At 39.3% G+C, this 27,436-nt stretch overlaps 1 protein-coding gene across 1 annotated transcript in view; it reads right to left on the bottom strand.

The window, feature by feature from the left end:
• The window catches only part of LRRFIP2 (LRR binding FLII interacting protein 2), a 1,911,431-nt gene that overhangs the window by 186,468 nt on the left and 1,697,527 nt on the right, over positions 1–27,436 (bottom strand). The gene's annotated exons all lie outside the window — the stretch shown is intronic.

The following is a 27,436-nucleotide window of genomic DNA, read 5'->3' on the forward strand; positions in this document are numbered from 1 at the left end:
AGTGAGTTCTCTTTAAATGTTTTCTTTCCTTTTAAATAAAAATGCAAACACAAATAATGACCTCTAGCTCTTCCCTCAGTTTACAAGTAGTTAGCTTCTAAATCCCATGACTCACTAACACAGAGGGCCAGCCTTAGGCATCTAACTCCCCTCCATTATCACCTGGTATTCTTTTTGGCCTACCCACACCATTCAGGTCACTGTTTTTTCTTTCCTTTTCTTACCATTTGTTTTACTCTACAGTCTTTTGCTTCAATTATTCATTCAACACATCCTCACTACGCTAGACTGCATGCACTCTGATAAATGTGGAAGAAATTAATGCATCAAGCCAGGAGGATTACTGATACTCTGTGATGAGTTTCAGAGTTTTTAAATCAAACTGTTCATCAAATAATGGCCTGAAAAATCTTTATTAAGGAAAGTAATTAAATCTTCACTCTTTTTCCTGCACTGACCAGAATTGCAATGAAATAACTGAATTAAATTAGGTGACTTTGGGCCACTTGGCCCTCAAAAAGCCATGGTGGTTATAGATGCCATGACGTGCATTTTAGAGTTTTCAAAACAACGTTTTTCATCTAGTGATGGTCTGAACAAAAGTCATGACTACATTCATCAAGTTTTCTTTTTCTTGAATCATTTCAACAGATCCTAATTTACCAAGATCACACTGCATTAACTGTGGAGAAACTAACTGCACCAGAAAACATGGGGATCAAGATGCTCTGAGATGTATTTTAGGGCTTTTTTCCAACCATTTGATCCAGTGATAACCTGAACAAAAATCATAAGAAATTCAGTCTTGTTTTTATTTTATTAATTTCAAGAAAGAAATAAGTTGTATGGAAGGCCTAATGCTCAAAAGTGACAAAACAGCAGTTCAGAACAACATGAGAAGACATATATTTGCTTGGATACACAAATCATACCTAAAAATAGCACACATCCCCCCCCCCCCCACACACACACACAAATAAAAGACAGTCACCTTGTGTGTATCACACTCTGGTGTAGATTTGAAACACAGTTGACCATAGATGGCAACTTGTGCAGTTTTTAGAAAAATTTTAAGTCTTCACAAATGGAAGAGCGTTCTTGCAGTTAAATCTTTATGGTTTTAGTGAGTTCTGCCCTATTTACAAGGTGTTTGTGAGGAAAGTGGTCAAAACAGCCAGGTGCTTTAATTGTTGGAAGTAAAACACACCTACAGTGAATATATCAAAACAGGAGAGGATGTTTTAAATGGTAGAGGTAAAATTTTAATCTGAATATAACCAAATGCTCATCAGTGGGGTGGGGAATCCACACTGGCTAATTCTCCCACATCTTCTTAAAGTAGTTGTGTTACATAATATCAGACAACTCAGGCTGTTCAAGTTAAAAAAAATCCTTTCTCCTCATTTAAACAAAACCATGTGTAACTAATTAAACCAAACAAACTGTCCTGCTTGAGATACCAAAAATTCCCTAACATTTTAAAAATTGTTTTGCTACATGGCTTCCTCAGATCTATCTAAGAAATCAAGATAGGGTAGCCACCCATATGGACTGAGATCTTAGACTGTTGGGAATGTAAAGGTGAAATGATCGTAATATACATAGAAGTAAAAGACAATTTACCTTTTCTTATAGACCAGGATGTCTACACTAATGCCCTGAGTTTAAGTTATAAAGAAGGGATTTTTACAGAAATAGGCCTGAATAATGAGAGAAACTGGTGAAAAAAAAATGAAGTGGTAGTTCGTTCTTAAGTTTTCAAAATTATTATTTTTTTAATTTCTCATTAGCACGTTTTAGCTCATGCAATGAGCTAGGAGATACAAACAATTAGGAAAATTCTGAAAGGTCTGTACTCTGAGTCAAATTTACGAAGAACAATTTTAAAGGGGAACTAGCAAGCAGTTCAGTGAAAACAGATGAAATCTGAAAGTGTAGGAAGGGAATCGTTATGAAAATATCTGCCTCCCTAGCAGCCTTAGAATTGTAATACAATTTAATTCAAGGGTAGCCAGTGCACTTTTTCCTAAAAGTTAAAGGTTACTAGTAGCATGCATGCTTTCACATCTGGGAGAGGAATCACAATACAACAAAGACAGACAGCATCTGTAAGTTGGAACACAGACTAGCATGTACATCAGTATGGTTAATGATAACATTAGAATACATAAAGCCTGTAGGTATAGCATCCAGTTTGGGTCAGCTACTCCTATACAGAGGGATAAATTTATTTTTTGAATAGTTCATAAGTGTGTACTAGGCTAACCACCACTGGGACCTTTTTAAGCCTAGCCATTTATCAGAAATTTCTGATAAGTAAGCATGGGCTCAGGAGATGAAACATTTACAAGCAGGGACCTGGGAGATGAACCATTTACATGTTCATCTGTCCAATAGAAATACAGGTGCCAAGCCAGGGATGAATTTACTGCTCCCCATCCAATTGTCCAAGTTACATTTGGACTGAGTTAGGGAGGAACTCTGCTTCACATGAAATGGAAGCCTTTTACAGACAAGGGGTAGTCTCTGGGATACATACCTGTCTCTCCAGGAGATCAAGGTTTAAGTCTTTAGAATGAGTAATTCTGGTGCAATTTATTTTGTGGATATGCAGGAAGTCCATCAGAGTGGGGTCTGATGATGCCTTGTATGCCAGGCATACATCTTCCCACAACAGCCTGTAGGGGACAGAATAAGTGGATAAGGTCTTGAGGCAGTCTGCATATGGCATGTTATTTACTCCCTGTATCCTTTTGTTGAAGAAACTCTATAAACATTCCAATTATTTGACGTGTTTGGTTAATCACATACCAGAGGGACACTGTACTGAATGAAAGGTCTGAGGAATGGCGAATACAGTGGAAAAGTAACATCCGGGGACCCAGATGCCAAAACTTTGCTTATAAGTTGTAAAACAAAGAATGATCTCATCACTATTGCAGACTGTGTCCCCCCAAGTCCCTGACTACTGAGTCAACTTTTAAGTGTGTGTTGTCAATATGATTAACAGAGGTGGCTGACTTCCCAATGGATACCATTATGCATTTCTTTGCACTTAGTTTGAGTCCATGATTCTGACACCATGGACTAAACTTGTCTGTATCAGCCCTTCTTGAAGAACATTAGTGTCAGTGGGAGATTCTATGACTGCTCCTGATTTGCAGTCATCTGCAAATTTGGTCAGCCAGTGGCCCTTTATGTTGACCTTGACATTAGATAAGTGGATGCTAAAAAGAAATGGTCCCAGAACCAATCCCTGAGAGACTCCACTGGTGACTGATCACTTTGTAAAGGTGGACTCCCCAATTTGGAGTTCCTGGATCTTGTCTGTGAGCAGGATGGCTATCCACCGAGTGTCATAAGGGTTTATACCCAACCTCTTGAGCTTGTCAGCAATGCCAGAGTTGGGTATTGTGTCATATGACTTGGAAAGATCAAGGTAGGCACTGTAAACCATTTTGCCCTCGTCTATTGCTTTGGTGACTTTCGCAAAGAAGCCCACCAGGTGGAGTAGGCATGACCTGCTCTTGACAAAGCTGAAATGGGTTGGGTCCAGTGTCTGGAGGTTTCCTATGTCATTACTGATCACTTTCACGACAATTATTTGTTTTTCTTAATTGTGATTCTAGTGAGACTTGTGGGCCTGTATACAGTTTTGTATGTTTGCGGTGAGTTAGAGAGAGAGGACACATTTTAAAATGTGTTTAGATTTTTTTTTTTCAGTGTCTTTACTGAAGTGAAAAGTATGGAAAAATAGGTTTTAAGAGAAATGAGAAAAAGCAACTACATACACAGTCAGTCTGCCAAACAGTAGTGTGCACCTAAGGTACACACTGGAAACTTATATTCAAAAGTACTGACGTAGAATACAGAGAAGCTACAGCTTTTTTCAGAATGACTGTTTTGTCAGTATTAACATAGTATGTAAATGGCCTTGCTGGTACAGACACAAAGCAGTGGGTAATGAATTAAATTAAGAAGTGCAGGATGAAAACTTAGCATGTGAAACTGACAATGAAAAGATTTCAGGATGGACATTCAGCAAAGTATCAGGAACAAAGGAAATTGGAAATAATGCCATTTATTATGAGAGGGGCTCCACTAGTGATAAAAGACAAAAAAGGCAACAATAGCAGAGATACAGTAGCAGCAGGTCACCAACAGGGAAGGATGATTACACTGACATGTTTATATTCCATGTAAAACTACTATTATGGAACTTAGGAGAATTTAGGGTGAAATAATAAGCTTTCAGCAGGGAATACTATTTATGGGTGGGAACCAGAACATGGTATGCAATCAAGGGGACCTAGAAGGGAAATATATAACAAAAGAGTGAACATTTCTTTAGTAGTATGAGAATATTCTGTATGGACGATGTGAAGTCGGCAGCAGGAACTCAAACAAAACTGCTAGAGTGGGCAGAAATTATATTTCACAGGACCATGTGTTTATGTCATTACTAGCTGAGGAAATGGCAAAGGAGTTACCCAAGTTGACAGATAAAACGGGGGTAGACTCCTCTGCAGTTGGGTGTAGATGTCTTGCTCTCTTAGTGGCTTTGGTCTCCATACCTTGGGGGAGGTTGAGTTTTTAAATCTTCCAGATTCCTAGGAGCAGTTTCCAGTCTGCCTTCAATCTGAGGCAGTCCTGGTTTTCTGGTCTGCATGTAGTTGTTGCTGTGGACCTCTGGTCTAGAAAAAAATGGTCATGCAATATAGCTCAAGCATCAGAAGAAAAGGCTCTTACTCAGTTCTTTTGAAAAAAGTATCTATTTGGCAGATGGACACTGCTTAGAAGACTGATAAGGTTCAATGTGGTTGTGTGAATGCAAGGCAAACATAAGGCAACATTAACAGAACAATGATGATCAAGAGGTTAGTGGGTCTTACAGAAAAAACATTCAAGAGTCAGCTTGGATTTTAAGAGTACAGCAATGATAGCACTTGAGCTCCCTGAAAGACATTAAAAACAAAATACAGGCACAAAGCACACTCAGCAAGATAAGCCTACCTCCTCACAATAGCAGGAGTCATCCCAAAGTCACGGATGCCAAACCCATAAGGGAGCTATCGACACAACCAAACATTCTTGTTAAATTTGATTCCATTGCAAGACATGCATATGTACTTCTTACCAGACTGAAAGGAAAGTGCCACAATTAGTTGCTTGCCTGTGCCAAAATCTGTCAGATCAAACATGCACTTGAGTCCTTACAATGACAGAAGAGGATAAAAAATAGATAACTGCGGATTTGTAGTGCTAAGGGGCTACTGGCAATGGAGGAGAATTATACTGGCATGCATTTATATTCCACCTAAAACTGCTATAACTGAGCTTAAGAAAATTCTGGGAGAAATAATCAGTTTTCAGCAAAGAATATTACTTATAGGTGGGGACTGCAATTTGATTTGCAACAGTGAGGATGTGTTTGGGGGCCCAGAAGAGAAAACATAACAAAGGAAGGTAGATTTTTAAAGAAATTTATGAAAATATTTGGCATGGAAGATGTGAATGCAGTAATAGGCATTCAGATTGAAATTACATATTATTCCCCATGATATAAAAATCTGGGCTAGGCTATTCAGAATTTACATTTCACAAGAACATGTACATTTAATTGAAGGTCTTGACATACTATTTCAGATCATGCGCCAATAATAACAAATAAAAACATGGGTTAAAGAAATAAAAATGAGACACTGGTGTTTTTCCACCTATCTATAGAAAAGAAAGGAATTCAAGGAATGGGTAGTGGAGATTATTAATGAGCTATTAGAGAGGATAGGAATTTCTTCTGAAAATATAAGTAGGGAGTGGGATAAAATTAAGGTGGAGTTTAAAAATAGGGTGGAAATAAAAGAAAGGGAGCTATAGTTAAGAAGTAACAAGAATTATTTAGACGGACTGACAAATGTTCAAGTATTGCTGAATAGGGGGAATCTCACAGAATAAGAAGAGGATCAACTGCAGAATGCTAAGCAGAAAATAAGGGATCACCTTAATAATATGCATGAGTTTAGAAAGATTGCTGTTAAGCAACTGTTTTTGTTTTTTTGATAATACAAGAGCACAAAAACTTTTAGTACAATGACTCGGGCAACAGAAAGTAGAAAAAGCTCTCACCAAGCTTAGGGAACCTATAACAAGGAAGGTGACAACAGATCCTATAGAGGTATTACAAATATTTGGGAATATCTATGAAAATCTTTATAAAGCAGAGAAATATGGAAATCAAGAAAAGTTTAAAATGGAAATGTTTGGGGAATAATTAAATATGCCAAGGTTAGTGGTAGATGAGGCTCAATTAATAATGGATAGGATAGGAGGAGATGAAATAAAAATCATGATGTATAACTAATCTACAGGAAAGTCCCCAGGAAAAGATGGTATTCCTGTGGAAGTTCGGAAGCTAGGAGGAGAAAAAAACTGATAAAGATCTGGAAGGTTTTGTTTAACAATATTTTAAGAAGAGGAGAAGCACCAACATCCTGGATGAAAGCTGTGGTAGCTGTAATACCTAAAAAGGGTAAAGATCCATCAGGTCTACCTTCATACAGGCCCATTTCAATACTAAACAATAATTGCAAAGTATTAATGTCTATAATGGCTAATAGACTGACAAAATTAATGCCAAAATTTATAGATATGGATCAATGTTGTTTTGTGGAGGGGAGGCAAACATATGACAACATTAACAGAACACTGATGATCCAGAGTAATTCCCCAATTTGAAGGGTTACGACATACATACATAGCACAAGCAGAAAAGTATAATTCAAAGTGGAAAAGGAGGATGATGAAATGGGGAAGCTAAAGAAACAAGCAGACACTGGGATTTTGGATGCAGGCCTTTAAGGAGAACAATAATCATACAGAATATTATATCCATAAAATACCAGAAAGTATTCTAAGAACTAAGCCAACACGGCAATGTACCCTACATGGAATTACTATTATCATATGTATCTGTTCAAAACTTTTCACTACAATTCCTGAGCAGGGAGTGGGATAAAATTAATTAATGATCCAGAGTAATTCCCCAATTTGAAGGGTTACGACATACATACATAGCACAAGCAGAAAAGTATAATTCAAAGTGGAAAAGGAGGATGATGAAATGGGGAAGCTAAAGAAACAAGCAGACACTCGGATTTTGGATGCAGGCCTTTAAGGAGAACAACAATAATCATACAGAATATTATATCCATAAAATACCAGAAAGTATTCTAAGAACTAAGCCAACACGGCAATGTACCCTACATGGAATTACTATTATCATATGTATCTGTTCAAAACTTTTCACTACAATTCCTGAGCACGTATCATTTACCTGGACTACATACTACCTTCCCCCTCCCGACAAGGCTTTAATTTGATCTTTTTGTGACTGTGATACAAACATCCCATGTTGGAAATACACAATATCTGAATTTACTTCCTCACACCATTTTACACACTAATATTCTCCTAAATGTATTTCTTCTACTGTTAATACTCACTGTCATGATGGAAAAAGTATCCTTACCATTTCTTTGCAGTTTTGACCCTTAGTTACAACATTCTTTTCCTACTCAGTCATATTATCATAGGAGGTTACTAGGCTAATGACCCTAAGGCCCCTACAAGCCTTGCCAAGTTTTACCCTTATTTCCACTATCAGCATCTATTGCCCTGTCCAAGAGGGACACAGGTGGAACCCACCCCCGGTGAAAAATGTCCTCCATACTAGCCCCTCCTTCCACACCATCCTTTTGTAACACTTCACATGTATTATGTATTAATGTCAAGTACTTGCTCCCCTCCCTGTACCTCCATTTCACTTTCTGCACTTTCTACTTCCTTACTCAGATCTTTTTTCATTTTTTTTTTATCATATATCGCTTCTTGTCTCTCTCCCTCACTGCTCAATCACTCCTTCCAATTTTTCACTAGAAAGCACAATATTTACTTAAGTTTTTTTTTTTTTTTTTTTTTTTTTTTTTTTTTGGTAAAATTCTTTCCTGCTCAAATAATATTGGACAGTTAAACCAAAAGCAGACTGTTGCACTACATTTTGCTCCACACCCATTAACTGAATGCCCTCGTTCTTTGGACTGTGCACATCTTTTCTTCAGACTTTCTTGAAATAAATCATTATCTTTTCCACAAAAATATTTTCACCTGTTCCAGTATTTCACATTTCCCCTTCATCCAACAATATTAATTATAACTGGTATATGAGCAATATTAATTCAGCCCATACCTCAAATACCCCATTCCAAACATTTCATATGAAGAATGACATTGTTCAAAGTACTTTTTTAATAACTTTATTATGACTTGTGACACAGGCAACTTACATGTATATAAAAGTAATTAAACCACATTAACAAGTTCACATTTACAAACATTACACATCACACATTTTTATGCATCTTATAATCTAACATTACATTAACTATTCAATTCCTACCTTCTCTTAAACCTCATTCCTTCTCCAAAACATTTTTCTAGCATGTACTGTTCCTAGAGTTTCCATTTTTTTTCTATGTCATGTACTCCTACCCTTTTCTAAAGATCCCACTTCCTGTTCTTTTATCTTCGTTAAATATTCACTACTTCAAGTATGGATGGGTTAGATTTTGATTTTCATTTTCTAGTACTTGATTTTTTTGTCAGACACCAGAATTAAACTCAACAAGGCCTTAATACGTTTATGCAACTTAGATCCTGTATCCCATTCCCAACACAAAAAATAAATTTCCTTAATTACAGTCACCATTGTTCTAAGTACTTTTGTGAGTCCATTTCAATACCAGCAGTTATAAAATGAAATATAAGTTTGTTTTTTGCATTAAGGTTGTTGAATGAAAAATATAGTTTTACCAGCCCCCAAAAAAAAAAAATAAATAAATAAAATCACACAGTCTTATAACGTTTTCTGCTAATAAATAGTTTTCCAATGTTAATTCACAAAAGGCTTTACTTCCTAAAATTGTCATAGCCCTAATGTCCTTAACAGTGAAGCCCAAAAGCAGAGCAGTGTCCCAAACATGCACAATCCAAAATGTTTTGTTTCAGCCACTACAGTTGGTTCGGCATTACTTTTGATAGCCAGATGTACTTTCTGGACTGCCAGTGTCACAAAAAATCAATATCAATTTCAACATCAGTAAATTGCTGCATAGAGGCACTTCCAAACACAGTCCCAGTTTCAGTATCAGTAGATTCCTGCACACAATTTTGTCTATAGTATCACTCAAGAAACCTCTGATTCATCATCTCTTTCATCTGCTTCAATCATCAGTAACATTTTTTAGTCACTAGATCACCTTCTTCCACCACAAGAACTTTAATTTTGTTCACTACCATATCTGCATTCTACAAATCTGCCATTTTCCCAGCAATCTTCTCCTCCATAGTACATTCAGATCAGAGGTTGTTTATTTAATAATGATTTCAACACTTGGAATGGTTGGCTTAATTACATACGATGCTTCCTTTCTACTCCTGTAATACCACCAGATTGCTATGTTCTCTTAAATTCCAAGAAACTATCACTTGTCATTAAAGTTAACTGCTTCCACCTAGCATTATCAACCTCCATCATGAAGTATCACAACTTCATCTGAGCTGCCTCAAAATATATTTGGGGAACTGGAAAATTTATACACATTTTTTCAGGACTTAGGGTAGGGAGACACCTGAAAAGCATACAACAGTACCACAAAAATGCAGAGCCACTGCTTTCTGCTAAAACTCCTTCCATACTAAATTCCACCTTCTTAAGTAATACTGTAGCCTTTCAGTCAATTCTTATACATTTTACTTAAAGAAGCCTCTTCTATGGCACATATCTAGACTTACAAACATTTCAGGTGGAAAGAAATCTTTAGAGTACTAAAAAAAATACGAATACCAAATCTTTAAAGTATCAAAAAAGTAACTAATCACTGCCACAGCATTTGTTTTTGTTATATTTTATATCCAGAAATTTTATCAAACATTTATAGAATTCTAAATAAAGCTGACAAGTCTGTCCTTGGCTGAACTGTGTCAACAAATCATCTTCTAAAAAGTGAAACTGCATACTTGTCATCTCTCACCTTATAAATGTGAAGGTTAGACTGCCTTAAAATATACTGCAAGCAAAATTGGCAATATCAGACACTCTTCTTTTCTCCCCCTACTCAACCAAAAAAGGTAGAAACAGACCTTAATTATTCTTCACTATGATCTCCAATCCCTTACAGGTGGCCATGATTAAAACCCATGTTCAACAGAATTCACCACTCCACCCTGCCTAAAGCTCTCTCTCAATCTACGTTGGCAACTTTAGATTTGCAACTAAAATAGCAAATAATTTAAAAACAAATGGAGAATTTTTGACAAAGTGATGTACAAATATAATAGGATCAAGATGTTACCCTCCTGGGGAATAAATGCTATGCCTTGCTCACAACTACTACTTATACAACTTCTAGATACAAGGAACAAACGTTCATGAGAGCTATATTGCATCCTGAGGTTTCCCTGCTGCCTGTTCCACCATAACTTCTACCAACTATTCCTGGATAATGGCTGTCTATGTGTTCAAGTGTAATCATAAATCCAAACAATTCAGTAAAGTATTTATTTTGTCCTCATTCTGACTGCATGTAAGTTTCCCTTCATAACATTTTTAGTATGCATATGAAACATCTCTGCCATTAGGTCTTTATCAACTGCACATCATATTTCAGAGCATTGCAATCACTTTCTGGGAAGCTGATAGCTAGCAACTTCTGGTATTCAGCAGAATGGAAAAAAACATAAGTTTTACTATTTCCTTGTATAAATGCAGCTTCCTATGCATCAGTCATTCAATCTCCTCGTGAAAGGTTTGCATTTCTGGCCTAAAACTTTAGTCTCCAATACATACATCATTAATTAGTGCCTCAGTCTTCTCTTCTCCCATTCTTCTATGATCACCCCTGCATAGATTTTAACAGCAAAATGAAAAAATCATATCAAAATCTATCCAGATAGACTTCAGTAATGTTTTTGGGGAAAAATCAATTCCAGTGCCTTGGCTACAACCTTCCTAAGATAACCGACAGATGTTGGCTGCTTTAAATGTAAAACTGTTTCTCAATATATAGTCTTGCCCCAGGACAACCAATCTACACCAAAATGAGTTACGATCAGAGAAAACGACAGACTGTGCCATTGGTTTTCCCTTCACCATTTATGCATGTTCTGTAGTTCTAAATAGGATGTCTTCATGAACTGGAAAGAAATCTTCCTGAATAATAAGTATAATGGATTCAATCCTGTTAGACCACCAACCAGAACTATGAGGTCAAAGGCTCTTGCATACATCATGAGTGTATTATTACTTATCAAACTTACTTACAGAAAAACACATTACATTACAGCAAGCAAGATGACACCACAGCAGATTAAAAATACACATTATCAAAAAGACACCAATTACAAAATGAAAACAGTTCTCTTTTTTCATCAGTATCACAAATAATTTAATACAAACATTTAACTTGGCTGTGATCTTCTAGCACTGCACAGATTTTGTCAGGATGTCAGGTACCGTCTCACATCATCAGATATATCATGGATTGAGTCGAAAGTATTGGTATTACAAGTGTTTGAACTGATCAAGCTAAGGAATATTTACATATTTTTGTTTTGAAAAAGAGTTTTCTCAGGCGCACTGACAATGCTCTTCTGTTATATTTATGTTGTCTTCACATAAGCCGCAGGCCACATTGCTTTGGAGAGGGGTCTGAAGACAACTTTCACTGCCTTCACCTGTTTTTACCCACAGGAAAAGATATATGGTCAGGATAACTCAATTTATGGTCTGTTTCCTTGTGTCATGAAGTAGTAGTGTGGGCTTTTTCTTAGATTTCATCAGCTTAGCCAAAAGTTTAAGGTTTTATGGTTAAGCAACTTTGTTGATCCGTCTTCTCCAACCTGTTTGCTAACATAGTCCGTCACTTGTATGAACAGCAGTAGGCTCAGAAATGAGCCTGAATGCACCACCCACTCCCTTCCTAGCTCGGTCTATCTTTTCAATCTCCCACTTTTTCCTGCACACTTCCTTTATTTAATTTATTTATTATTTTATTTTATTTTACATTTGTTAACTGGGAAGTTCCTACTGGACCAGGTCAATTTTCAGCTGAGGCCCGGGGAGAAAAGCTCCGGCATTTAGATTAACAAAAAGATACAACATATAAAGTGTACAATATAAAGATACAACATATTAGGGATACAAAATAAGTGATGAGCAATAACAGGAGAAATATAATAAAAAGAATGGTAATAACAGTTATACAGTGGTGTATAGTCATCACAAGAAGAAATGTGTCAAGCATTTCCAACAGCTAGACTCTTTTGATGGCTTCTGAAACTACTGAATTTCACCATCAGCATTCCTTATGTACCTTATTTCCATATCTGACTCAGCCACCTAGCTGTTCTGTAGTCCTCAAACATGCTGTTTCAAACACTGCCATTCTTCTTCAACTCCATCGGTTTCCTCTTCTTGAGGTACTACAATCCTGAGTTATTCCTTGAACTGCTGTGTTTTCTCTCCAATCAACTTCCAGGTCTTCAGTCTGGTCTCTGTTCACCTTATAGCCTTCCCTGGCCACTGCTTGCAGTAGATTGTGGCAAGCACTGGTTAATACTGTGGGCCAACTGTTTCACTGGAGATAACTTTGATTCTACCCCAATGCTCTTTTGTTACTAGGAGGAAGTCTACCTGACTTGCATGTTGGCCACTCTTGCTTGCGATTATGCGACTGTCTCTCTCTTGCTCACCAAGTGCTGGCTACTATCAAGCCTTTTTGCAAAGAGAAGTCTAGAATTGCCTCTACTTCTTTATTCATACTGCCATACTCATGTGAGCCCAGGAAGTCCGCATACCCTGCTCTGTCTGTCTCTATATGTGCATTCAGGTCACCCATTAACACTAATTCATGTTGTCCTACTTTACCTAGTAGGTCCTGAAACTGCTGTCTAAATGCACTCTTTTCCTCACTATCACAAACTTGCGGTGGAACACAGGCTGAGATTATGAATTTTGTCCTGTCATTAGGCTAGAGTCTGACTGCCATCAGTGTGTCACTAATTCTGACGACATCCCTCACCTCCTTCTGAAACCTTTCCCTTACCGTAATTCCCACACAATTTCTAGCCTGTCCTCCTCCTGAGTAATAGACTCTGGATCCTAAGCCAAGTGGCTTTGCTGCACTGCCCTTCCATCTTGTCTCCTGGATACACAGGATGCCCAGCCTCATTACTATCATGTCATCTACTTCCAAGCTGTATCCTGTCAGTGAACCCATACTGTGTGTAGCAATTCTTAGTTCATGTATGGCAGGTTGATTGGTTTTACATCCTACTTTTGCTCAACAAAGCTATACCAGGTAACCCAAGATGGGAAAACGGACACCGGCCAGCCAAAAGCTTATTGACTCTGGGCTGCTGGGCTTTATGGTGGGGACACAGTGGCCAACAGAGGCACATACACCCCTCCCATCATTAGCATGGGTTCCTGGTGTAGGTCTGAGTAGGTCGGGTCCTCAACAAACTTACCACTAAGAAATACCTGTGCCCATCTGGCGATATCAGCCAACACAATCTAATCACCTAGAGCCATATTTTACACCATCAGCTGGATAGCCCTGCCAAGGCACAGAGTCTATGTTCTGTGCTCTCTTTTCTTGAGAATAATGCTCACCACAGTAGATGCCCAAAGCAGTTGGGCTATAGAACCCTTCCCTCTACACTGAATCACACAGAGTCTGTGCTTCTGCCCACAGCTCTATTCTTGGTCGAGTCTGAGATGGAAGCATTCAGCATGATTTTTGGAGGTGGAAGGAATCTCCACAGAGACACAGGGAGAATATGCAAGCTCTAAACAGGCACTGGCTGGATATCAAAATTGAGCCTTGCACATGAACGGCAGAGCTTAACCATTAAACCAGCTGGTCTCTCAGCTAGTTGCTACTAATCTTCTCTTTGAATTCTTTTGTTATACTGAATAAGATACAAGCAAATATTAAAAATGCATCAGTCCTATATTGATACATTGCTGTTTCTCAAAGACAGAATATCATATATCAAAAGTCATTTCAAATATTTCAAGTGCTTCAAGTCAAATATCAGATCACATTTCCTATGTATATCAAAGTTAAACACCAACACTCTCATTAAATAGCGTCACAAAATCTTGTAATTTAGGCATATACTTCTCAAAGGGCAAATCTTATTACTCAGACCTGTTTAAATATAACAATTATAATCGTAACAATATGGGACATGTACCCTGTGAAAAACTGTGACTTATCCTATCAGGTAATTTGTACATTACAACTCTGTTTAACCTTTTAATATATATATATATATATATTATATATATATATATATATTATATATATGTGTGTGTGTGTATTTTTTTTTTGGTGATATGCATATACAACTCTCAACTTTCAACCACTGTGTAAAGACTTGTAGCCATCTGTATGCTCTTACATACTGCTGCACCTACAGTTTAAATTTTCAGATTCCAGTCACATAGTTCAACACTTAACATACTGCAAATTACTTCAATATCACTGCATATACACAGGAATTTTGATCATGCAGTAAATTACCTAGCTCTGGGGGTTATGACAGATTCTCTTTCCCTGTTTTGCATTAAAATAGCTAATAAACCTTGTCATAGCAGTTGCTGTATCAATGTGGACTTTTATTCCCTGTTCTTCATTTGGACAGTTAAAAATGTAATGCCCATTATCACTATACCTATGTTAATCACAGGATGAAACTTCCCTTTCACAGTACATAAGGAGTACAAAACACAGGTGCAACCAGTACTTATTTATGCTACAGAAACCTTGGCAGTGAAGGCAACGCAAGTGAAGAACTTATAAGTGACGGAGATGAAGTGCTTGAGATGGGTGGTGGGATGCACACTAGGGACAAGATGAAAAAAAAAATAACATCTGCATGGAAGCCAAGTAACTGCAGTTGCAGATTACTGTGGTTTGGGCACATATGCAGGAAAGCAGAAGAAAAGATGGTGAAGAAAATTTGGAAAAGACAAGAAGAAGGCAAAATGAAATGACAACATCTAGCCAACAGATGAATGGATTGCATGAGAAAGACCTGTAACAGTCAAGCGTGAGTATCTTAGAGAATAGTAAAGTGAATCTGAATTAAGACAGGTAGAGACAAGTAGTGACAGTTGATGCATCACACCAAATCCCATGCTGAAAAATGGGAATGGGGGGGGCTGATGATTATGAAACTCCACTCTGTAGTTGTCTACTCACTTTTAGCATGTTCCATCTTCTTCTTCTTTCAGCTTTTCCCGGTTAGGGGTTGCCACAGCGGATCACCTGTCTGCTCATGATTGGCAATGAAGTTTTATGGTGTTGAGTTGCCAGCCCGGTGCCCAACCTTCTAAAGAAGGCACACACATGCATGCACTCATGCCTAGGGCCAATTTAGAGTGTCCAATCCACCTACAGCATGTCTTTGGGATGTGGGAGGAAACCAGAGCACCCACAGGAAACCCACGTAACCACAGGGAGGACATGCAGACTCCACACAGAAGGCACTCTAGCCGAGGATCGAACCAGAGAACCTCTTGCTGTGAGGTGACAATGCTAACTGCTGCACCACCCTGGTCACCTACTTTTAGCATGCTATCTTTAAATCAAAAGACAATCTGCATACTGCTAGGTAAGTCTGTATTGGAAAAGTATTACAAGGCATCATTTCCAGAGTTTTACATTGTAATCATACATTAATTTAAGCCCGACACAATTCTTTATCCCAGCCAAGCTGTCTCTGTACAACACTGAGGCACTTGCAAAGAAACAGCTCTTACATCTAGAAAACAAGTGAGTGTCATGTTATACTTGTGGGGAAACAGGTCATAATGCAAAAAAAGTGTAAACTGAGATGTCATAAATGTAGCACAACTGGCCATTAATGGATGAACTGTAGTCTAAAGAAAAAGGATGATGATGAAGAAGAAGAAAAAACAGAAGTGAGGCTAGTACATAAACAGAAGAAACAGTACCAATAAAAGATAAAGGGGAAGTAGAGAAGCAAGATCAGGATAAAATAAAGAAAAGGATGAAGAGAAAATTGAAACAGAAGATAATACAGACATTTGAAACAGTGAAAGGTAAAAAAATGCTACTGGCGAAAGATTAAGATGCAGAAAAAGAAAGTTTAAAGGGAAAAATATAAAAGAGAAAAATAAAGGAAATGGATAATGTAAATGAGATAAATACTTCAAAATGTACACAGTTTCTGATAAACTACAACACAAACATAATGACAAATTTAGAGAGCTTTCAGTAATTGTAAAAATATAAGAACATGCATTCTAAACTGGTACAAAGTGTGATGCTTGAAGTAACAATATTGGAAGACTAATATTTTTGACAGAACAGAGATTACAAAGAAACGTTGGGGAGGAGATACAACATGGAACCTAGGAAAGGAACTATGTCCATGCATAGTTGTACTTTGTAGAAAGTCAGTGAAAATACTAAACATAACACTGTAGATCTCAGATGGCATACTCGAGCATATAGAATTATAGCATTGTATGCCTATGTTACAAGTAAAGAAAGGGGATAATTTGTTTTATAAAATGTCAGCTTGTATAGTAATTAATATGAATATAATATTAACAAAAGATTCTAATTGTGATTTGAGAGAAGAAAAGAAGAGAGGGATTGATGCTAAGAAACTTTTTGAACATATAAAATATGGTAAATTAAATATGTGGAATAATAATTTGCGGACATATAGTTAAGATATACATTTTTCTATAGCCCAAGTTTTAAATATAGCTAAGGAAGAAACACTTGCAAGAGGCTTTTCAGATCACTCAGCCATATGGATAGAAATACAAGAAATTAATCAGACTGGAAAGAAGAATAAAAACAATAACTGAGAAATGATGGGATGAAAATGGAAAAAAATGGTGTGCCTTTATGGAAAGATCACATTTCTACTAGAGTGTGTTATAAAAACTGGTCTTGGTGGTGGCTAGTTTTGAAAGAAAAATATATATATTTTTTCAGAATGGCAGTCAGATGTAAGAAAGGCAGAAAAAATAAATTATAAAACAATGCATATGGATGCTTTAAAGTATTTGGAATGGAACAACAGAGAATATTATATGACAGAACTGACAGAATACAGAATTTATGAAAATAATCAACAGAAAATTAAAGAATTATTGCTTAAGCAAAGATATTATTTAAACGGTTAAAAAGAGAGAAGAGATATCAGCTTGAGAACCACAGTTAAAGAGAATATTAGTATAATGAGATAATAGAGGAGAGGCAGGAAGATCTAAGGAGCAAATTATCAATATTTTAATGAATTATGTAAAGAAAACGTTTCAAGATGGAAAGTACGTACAAAAAAAGAATTGCATGCTAAAAACTGACAGAACATGAAACTAAGGAATTGGAAAATGAGATTTCCTTTTATGAATTAGATAAGGTACTTAATCTAATTTACAGTCAGTCTCAGTATCAGACTGCATAGGATACCAATTTTATAAGTATTTTACGAAATGGCAGAAAAATACTTCTTAAAAGTTATGAATGAGGGATTAAATGAAGGTTTTATGTAGACAGATTTATGCAGTAATATACTTAAATTTGTATGGAAAAAGGAAGATAAATAAAAATTGGAGGCCTACAGTACTGAACAATACAGTTAAGATTTTTATGAAAATAAAATTAAAAGTATTATGGAGATAGCTTATATAGATTAAGGGGAAAAGGATGTCAGTCATTATTATTCATAATAAGGGAAATTGTGGATAATATTATAAACAGGACTGATGAGACCAACATCATGACAGGAGATTTAATAACGCTTTTTATACAGTACAATATGAACTTCTGTGGACAATTATGGAAGAAAATCCATCAGTAAGAAAAGTAAGAGTGTATGTTGTTCTGCATATAATAAAAATAAAGTAAAAATTTTAGTGAATGGTTGGTTGAACAAAGAAATAGATATAAAGAATGGCACAAGTAAGAGAGGTCCCATTAACAGTATATTTGTATTAGTTATGAATGTATTAGAGATGCAAATTTATATATCAGTGGTGCTACTTATATTACTAATGAAGGGATAAAAAGTCCAGTCATATTTATTATGCAGATGATATTATATTGACTACGAGAAAAAACATCTGGATGAAAGAAGTTATATGTTACATACATCAATCATCAGCCCCCTTTTTCCCATTTTTTTTCTACATGGGGTCGGGGTATTGTGTTAGCTGTCGCCAGCTCTCTTGATTCAGTGCCACACTCCTGCCTTCTTCAACATGCATGCCTGATTGTTGCAGATCTTCTTTCACACAATCCATCCACCTCTTTGCTGGAAATCCTTGCTTCCTCTTAACTTTTATTTTATTTATTGAGTGTCCGACTTGACGTAGGTCCATTTTCAGCGGAGGCCCGGGGAGTAAAGCTCCACAGTTAAAATATACAGACAGTAGTTACATTAGATTTACATAGCAATTAACAATTTGATCAACATAGCAATTAACAATTACAAACATAATTACACATGAAGAACATAGCACATCAGTAGACAACTAGAATCTTTATCATCTGTGAAGTACATAAAAGACATTAACAATTGTTACAATAAGAAGTTCTTGCTGTATACTAAGTAGTTAGGCTTATGAGCATCTGAGCTTGCTATTATCAAGTTAGTTAGTGGGGTGGAAAGAAAGGTAGTGGGTGGATGGGGTGGGTGATATTAGAGGGGGGAGTTGCAAGGGCATAGCCAGCATGTTTTTAGGTGCGCTTTTGAAGTGGGTGCATGATGGCACAGAGGTAAATGTAGGTGGGAGGGAGTTCCATAATTTGGCTATGGCGCAAGAGAATAGTGCTTCTCCATCAGAGTTATTGGCCTTAGTGACCTGTAAGTGATTTTTGTTGCTGGATCTTAGTGGTCTGGTGGTGCGATAGGGTTGGAGTAGATTCTGGAGGGAAGGGACTTTTAGTGGATGGTTTACTAGTTTGTGGGTGAGTGTGAGTTGATACCATTGAAGGAGGCGAGGGAGTTCAAGCCAGCCCAGTTCAGCAAGTGAGAGACAGTGGTGACTACGGTAGGATGCCCCTCTGGTGAATTTGGCGATTTTGTTGTAGCAGGTCGCTAGCTTGTTTAGATTGCATTGCTTTAGGTTGGTATATATTGGAGAGGCATAAAGTAGGGTGGAGATAAGGTGGGAATTTGCAACTAAAATCTTCGCTGCTTTGGTGAGAAGTTGCTTTTTTCTGTATAACACTCCTAGTTTTTTGGGGACTTTTTTATGGTCATGGATATGTGAAAATCAAATTTTAGTTTAGTGTCTATTTCCACTCCTAGCAATTTGGTGTGTTCTGTTGGGTGTATGGTGGTGTTGTCTTTTGCTGTGATGTTAAAGTGAGAGTAGTTTTGAGTATGTTTGGTGGGTTGGAAGATGAGTAGTTTAGTTTTGTTTGGATTGAGTATTAATTGGGCATCGGATAACCAAGTTTCAACAGAGGAAAAGGCTTCCTGTGTGACTTTTTGCAGTTTGGGTAGGGACTAGGCTGAGCAGATGATGGTTGAGTCATCTGCGTACTGTATGAGTGTGCCATGTTTGGTGGCAGAGGCTAGATTATTGGTGAAAATAGAGAAGAGTAGGGGTTCAAGGATGGATCCTTGGGGAACCCCTATAGAGACAGGTAGTTGGGGAGATATGTCATTCTGCTATACAATGGATTGTTGGCGGTCAGACAGGTAACTCAAACCAGTTGGTGACTGATTGAGAGAAGGATATTGAGGACAGAGATGAGTTGTTTGTGTGGGACTATGTCAAATGCTTTAGATAGGTCTAGGAAAGTAGCAGAGGATAGATAGCTATTGTTTTTATGCTGAAGGATAGTGTTAGTAAAGGAGAGTAAGGCAGTGGTAGTGCTATGGTTTGGTCAGAAACCATGCTGAGTATTGGAAAGGAGGTTGTTAGTAAGGAGGTGACCTGAGACTGAACGCATCTCTCTAGTATTGTGGAGAGAGAATAGCTCTGGGGCAGTAATTGGTTAGTTCTGTGGAGGGACCGCCTTTGTGGAGGGGAATTATATGTGATACTTTCCATAGTGTGGGAACGTAACTTTCTGACAGAGATCGGTTAATCAAGATGGATACTAGGTAGGCTAGAGCATCAGCTGCGATTTGTAGGTATTCACTTGGGAGGTTGTCTGCTGCTAAATTGGTGGGCTTAAGTTTAGTTGAGAGTTTTTATATGTTGGCGGTAAGAAAAAGAAAAAAAGAGAAGACAGTGGGGAGATTACTAGTTGAAGGTGTGGGATGGAGGAGAAGGGGGTTGTGTTGTCTAGCTTGTGATAGTATGGTTTGTGTGAAATGTATCTTGAATGAGGTAGCAATATTTTCAGAGAAGTGAGGAATGTTAGGAGGAGGGGTACTGACTTTACCTGGGTGGAGGATGGAGTTTATGGAGGACCAGAATTGTTTGGGGTTGTGTTGGGAGGAGTCTAGGGCAGACTGGTAGTATTGGAATTTGTCCTGTTTTTGACTCTATTGCGTAGTTCTAGGAATTTCTGTCTAGTTGGGGGGGGGGGGGTTTGGTTTTGTGCCAGTGCTCCCAGGCTTTATTCCTGTTTTTCATTTCTGACTTAGTGGTTTTCTGTAGCCATGGGGAGGGTTGTGTTTTGGTTTTGGAAAGTCTCATGGGGGCTTGGTAGTTAAGGATGCTCAGGAAGGTAGTATTAAAAAATTCAACAGCGTCATCAAGACTGAGGTACTTTACATTCTTTGAGGGATGAGATTAATGTGAGTGGGTTAAAATTTATTTTTTTACGTATTTGACGGTAGATGACAGGTTTAGCTTGGTATAGCTTCTTCCTGTCTGCCCCAAATCTTCCTCACCAGATTGTCTTCTGCTTTTCTACATGTGCCCAAACCACCATAATCTGTTCTCTTTGAACTTTTCTGTAATTGGAGCTATTTTGGCTTCTGCTCTTATGTCCTCATTTCTTCATCTGTCCCACAGTGTGCATCCTACCACCTTTCTCAGGCACTTCATTTCCATCACCTCTAGCTTCAACTCTTCTGCCTTTACTGCCCAGGTTTCTGTACCATACAGTTGTAATGGTCGCATCACTGTCTTGTACCCCTTGCTTTTCAGCTTCTTTGGCATTCTTCTGTCATAGACTACACCTGATACTCTATGCCGGGTCTATATTAAAATCCCAAAAGGCCTTAACAGCGAATGTATGTACATCTACACACAAAGGTTGATGTACATAAACATCAAAATACGTAAGCAGCGAAAATCACAACGCCGAACGTGTTTGTTTAGCCAGCAGCGTGATCGTGGGGATAAGGAAATATATCTCTTTCTCCACTGTAGTGCGGTCTCGGAGTTGGTATATTTAAGAAGGGGGAGTGAAGGGGGTGCAGGGGGGCTTGCCCCCCTGCAAAAGTGGGTTTAGTTTTTTATTTTAGTTTGAACGTACCTGTGAGGCGCTCTTGCTTGATGTAACACATTCGGCATTGTGATTTTCACCGATTACGTGTTTCGCTGTTTATGTACATCGATCTTTATGTGTCGATGTACATACATTCGCTGTTAAGGACTTTCATGATTATAATATAGACCCCTCTATGCCAGTTAGCTGCAGCCCTTCTGATTCTATCTTTGACCTCTTCATTCAGACTACCCTACTCCTCAACCACCCCTCCCAGACACTTGAAGCTATTTACATGTTCCACTATCTACCCTTCTATCTCTATTCTCAGCTTCTTCTGATCTCCCCAATTTGCTGCTATTACCACAATCTTATCTGTGCTTAGTTTCATCCCATGTGCCTTCAGATTTGCATTCCATTCTCCTATCCTTTGCTGAAGTTCTAGATCAGAGCCTGCCTGTACTGCCACATTGTCTGCATACAGCAGCTTTGTTGATCTGTCCCCTCCAACCTGTTTGCTAATGTAGTCCATCACCAGTATGAACAGCAGTGGGCTCTGAGCTGAACCCTGATGCACACCCACTCCCACTGAGAACCCCTTTGTGAGGCCGAACACTTGTTTGTACTTGAGTCACTCGGTCCTTGTACATAGCCTGCACTAATTCTACCAATGTTTCCGGGACTTCAATCCACCGCAGTACTGCCCAGATTAGCTTTCCTGGGACCTTGTCATATGCTTTCTCCAAGTCTAGGAATGCCCAGTTGGACTCTCTCCTCATTTCTAGCTTCTTCTCAAGTATATGTCTCAGTGCAAACATCGGGTCAATTGTGTTGCATCCTGATCGGAAGCCAAACTGTTAATCTCCCATCTTACATTCTACTACTCTGTGTATCCGCTTATCAATCACACTCTCCAAAACTTTCATGCAGTGTGGTAGGAGTTTGATCCCTCTGTACTGCCCACAGTTGTGGATGTCCTCTTTGTTCTTGTACACTGACACAAGTATGCTTATTCTCCAGTCATCTGGGATACACTTTTCTCTCCACACTGCTATTAGTACCCTCAGGAGCCATTTCCCCCTAAATCATCCAGCACTTTATCATATCTGCTGTCACCTCATCTGAGCCTGCTGCTTTCCCTGACTTTATCTTCCTTACTGCTGTTCTTACTTCTTCTAGGGTGGGCTCCTCTTCTTCTCTAATTGTAGGCTGTTTCTGGGGCAGTACAGCTTCTGTGAGGTTTTCTTCATTCAGAAACTGCTGGAAATACTCCTTCCATCTGCCTTTGATGTCCTGTGGACTTGTAAGTAGGTTGTTGCTGGCATCCCTTATGAAGAGTGTCTAACTATCTTCTTTATCTTTCTGTCTTTGCCTTGCAGCCTGATGTAGCTTCTTTGTGCCCCAGTGCCTCCGATGCCCTATTCTTTGATATTGCAACTTCTTTCTTAGCTTCTTTGTTAGCTAACCAGTAGTCCTTCCTAGCCTGGTCAGTCTTTTCTATCTCCCATTTCTTCCTGCACTCCTTTCTTTTGATGACTTCCTGGACTTCTGCATTCCACCACCAGCTTTCCTTATGTACCTTATTTCCACACCTGGCTCGGCCACATATCTTTTCTGTAGTCCTAACACATGCTGTTTTTAGGCACTCCTCCTCTTCAACTCCACCTATTTCCTCCTCTTCTTGGGGTGCTAGAGCCCTGAATAATTCCTTGAACTGTTGTACTTTCTCTCAGTCAACGTCCAGGTCTTCAGCCTGGTCTCTGTTGACCTCAGAGCCTTCTCTGACCACAGCTTGCAGCTAATTGTGGCTACTAAGAAGTTATGTACTAACCATAACGTTCCATGAGAGTTGTTCTATCTCGCCTTCATTCTTTACTGATGGGTCTGGAGCCGATCCATCGGCTCCGATACAGCCGTTTGCAAAGCTCGAGGTTTACCAGTCACTCAAGACCAAGCCCCTTATCCCATGACGTACTGCTGGAATTACCTCAGATCTTGTTTGCTGTGTGCACTATAGCCATAAAAGTGGACTACCCTCCCACGGAGAGGAAGAAGAATTGACCAACCAGGATGAGACCAACCTCTAGGTCAAACTATCCACCAGGTGTGGGAAGGAGGGAGGGACGTAAGAATGAAGGAGAGATGGAACTCGCATGGAACGTTATGGTGAGTACATAACTTCTTAATGTGAAGTTGTTCAATCTCACCGTTCATTCTTTACTAATGGGTAGTGTCCCTAGCATCCTCAATCTCGGGTGGCTCACGGGAGTACATTCTTCAGGACTGTAGACCCAAAAAAAGCCCTGTCCCTGGAGGCCTTATCAACTTTGTAATGAGTGCTAAAGGTATGAGGATTAGATCAAGTGGCTGCAGCACAAATGTTATCAAGAGGCAATTTGGCTTGGAATGCAGAAGATGTCGAAACTGTTCTGGTTTGAGTGAGCTTTAATCTTGTGTAGTAAGGGCATATTAGCAGCTGAATAAACAAAGGTGATGCAAAAGCGCTGTTTTAGCCACTGGTCTACCTTTTCTGGCTTCAGAGAATGACACAAAGAGCTGGTCCGATTTCTTAATATCTTTTGTTCTGTCCAAATAAAATCTAAGCTGCCTGTGAAAGTCAAGTTTGTGCAGAATATACTCCAATTTATTGGAATGGTTAGGGAAGAAAACTGGTAACTCAATGACTTGGTTGATATTACATTCTGAACAAACTTTGGGCAAAAAGGAGGAATTTGTCCTAAGAGATACTCTGTCAGCATGAAAAATCAAATAAGGAGGGCTGATAGATAAAGCTTGAAGTTCTGACACTCTGCGGGCAGAAGTAATAGCTACCAGAAATATGGTTTTCCACGATAAAAATTTGAGATCACAAGATGATGCAGGTTCAAATGGGGGGAGAATTATAGGAGACAGCATCAAGTTTAGATTCCAAGGAAAATAAGGAGTTTTCACTGGAGGCCTCATATGGAAAGTTCATTTGAGAAAGGCCTTGGACAACTTGTGGGACATTATGTTTAGCCCATCAGCTCCGAGATGAAAGTTAGATATAGCAGCCAACTGGACCCGAACTGTTGCGGCTGCCGCTCCTTTATTAAAGATCAAAGTCAAGAATTCTAATATGGATGTCAAGGGAGCTTGATAAGGATCAATGTTCTGCTTAGAAACCCATATGGAAAATCTCTTCCACTTACTAAGATATAATCTAGTGGACGGCTTATGGGAAGACAAAAGGATCTGTTTTGTCTCACTGGAAAAATTATGAAGCCTGGCTATGAGGGGAACCGGAGCAGCCAAGCTGTCAGCTTCAGTGACTACAAGGAACGATGGAGGTCCCCCGACGGATGTGTTAGGTCTGCAACTGGGTCCAGAATCCATGGATCCTCCAAGAGATAATGATGAAGAAATGGGAACCAAATCTGCCAAGGCCAATGAGGGGCTATAAGAATGATGGTCCTTCCCAGAGATTTTGCTTTCTGTAGAAATCTGGGTATCAATGGGATAGGAGGAAATGCATAGAGGAGACCCAGGGGCCAATTGTGTATAAGTGCATCTCTCGGTGCTTCTCCCGGAGGAGGAATCAGGGCAAAGTAGCTTCTGCATTTCGTGTTGATGTGACTGGCAAAAAGATCGTAGCAAGGTTGGCCTCATTTGCGGAAAATCCTGATTGCAATATCTTTCTTGAGGGACCACTTGTGTGGCAACAAGATTGCCCTGCTCAGTCTGTCTGCTATCACGTTGGATCTCCCCGGGATGTGTGCTGCCAACAGAAAGCGCTGGGAGGAGACAGCCCACTGCCAAACTCTGAGGGCTTCCCAGCAAAGGGGATAGGACTTGGTTCTGCCTTGCTTGTTCAAGTACCAGACTACTGACATATTGTCTGTCTGAATCACAACTGTTCCTAGAGGAAGAGAGTCCTGAAAGTACTGCTCTCATCTCCACACATTGATATGCAGATGTGACTCCTGATCCGTCCACATGCCTTTGGCAGTCTTTCCCTGAAAATGCCCCTCTCCACCCTATCAGGGAAGTGTCCGTGGTCACAGTGGCTATTGGAGAGGGTAGTACAAAGGGGCGTCCTATGGTAACATGAAGAGATGTCAACCACCACTGGAGATCTCTTTTGCAAGAGTTCGTAATTAGAAACATGTGATTCATTGGAAGTTCCTAATAAGACCATTGAGTGAACAGCAGCCACTGAAGAATCTGCATATGCATCCTTGCTAATGGTATGGCCAAGATCGCTGCAGCCATCAAACCCAATACTTTTAGAACTTCTGCGGCTGGTGCTCTGTCTTTCGATACCAATGAGCTGACATGCTGGTGACAAAGAAAGACTCTCTCGATTGGTAGTCGTAGAGTGGTGGTTGAGGTGTCTAACTCTCCCCCTATAAAAATTATATGCTGCGATGGCGACAAGGCAGACTTTTCTGAGTTGACTGTAATGTTTAAGTGATTGCAGAGTGTCAGAGTGTATTCCCTTGCCTGAATGAGTTGATGCCTGGTGGTGGGGGCAAGGAGCCAATCGTCTAGGTATGGAAACAACTGGAATCCTAGATGCCTCAGGTGAGCCGTGACCACTGCCATGCATTTAGTGAACACTCTGGGGGCTGTAGTGAGACCAAAGGGCAGGGCTCAAAATTGATAATGATTGGCTCCCAGCCAGAAATGCAGGTGATCTCTGGATGGTCTGGCCATTTTTATGTGGTAGTACGCATCCTTGAGATCTATCGAGCACATCCAAATCTCTTTCCCTAAAAAGGGAAGTATAGACTGTAGCGTGATCATCCGGAACTTCACTTTCTTTACAAATTGGTTGAGTCTGCTAAGGTCCAAAATGGGTCTCTAGTCCTGTTTTCTTTGGAAAAAAAAGAATCTTGATTAAGTTCTGGATCCTGTTTGGTCTGCTGGGACTGGCTGGATGACTCTTTTTTTTTTTTACTAACAACTTGTGGAGCTCTATAGTTGCTTGTTCCCTGTAACTGGGTGGAACATCCCGGATTCTCCTTTTGGGTGGGGGTGGAGTGGAGAACGGTATGAAATACCCTCTGGAAATAATAGTTTGTACCCAGCTGTCTTTTGCTGCATCTTGCCGGGCTTCTGGGTACAATGATAAGCGACCCCCAACTGCCTCCAGAGCAGGACAGTTGGGCCTCCTTTCAGGAGCGCTGATAGAGCTGACCAGAGAAGTTATCTCTGTCACCCTGGTGTTGTAGACTGCCTCTTCCACGTGAGTGGCATCTTCCATTATTACCCCCTCCTCTGCCCCTAGAGGGGGATTCACCACGTGTGTCCTGAAAGGCTCCTTGGGCTTTTCAGAACCACATCTTTCCTCCCCTTTGGCCTTTGGGGTAAGGCCGAGTAGGGGTGGAAAAATGGACTCCAACAGCAGAAAGTCTTTCCCTCCTGTTCACACCTGGTCAAAGTTTCCTTCACTTTAGGCCCAAAGAGAGATGAGCCATCAAAAGGGGTGTTCACGAATGAAGACTTAAAGGACTCCACGAAGGAAGACAAGCACATCCAGGAATGTCTTCTCAAAGCAATTCCTGTACCCGCTGCCCTACTCGTCCCATCAGCTTAATATGATATGAGACACATGGATGAGCTCACAATGGAATTTAGGGTAGCAAGCTGGGTGGCAACTTTATCGGAAGCCCCTGCAGTTACAGTACCCTGAAGAGTATCTCCCAACTCCTTAAGGAGATCTCTTTGCAACCTAGTGAAATGGGTCAGATAGTTCAGGGATTGGAGTGTAAAAGTCACTGAACTAAACATGCACTTCCCATATCTATCCATGATCCTGGACTCTCTGTAAGGAGGATGGATAAACGAGGAAGTCTCAGACATTTCCTTCTTGGTGGCCGCCGCCACCACCATGCCATCAACAGGGACTCCTTTGGACAAAAAGGATTTATCTATGGGAGCAGAAATAAACT

This window comes from Protopterus annectens, chromosome 6.part1, assembly GCF_019279795.1.
Source record: "Protopterus annectens isolate FY-2018-M chromosome 6.part1, PAN1.0, whole genome shotgun sequence".
Taxonomy (NCBI): domain Eukaryota; kingdom Metazoa; phylum Chordata; order Ceratodontiformes; family Protopteridae; genus Protopterus; species Protopterus annectens.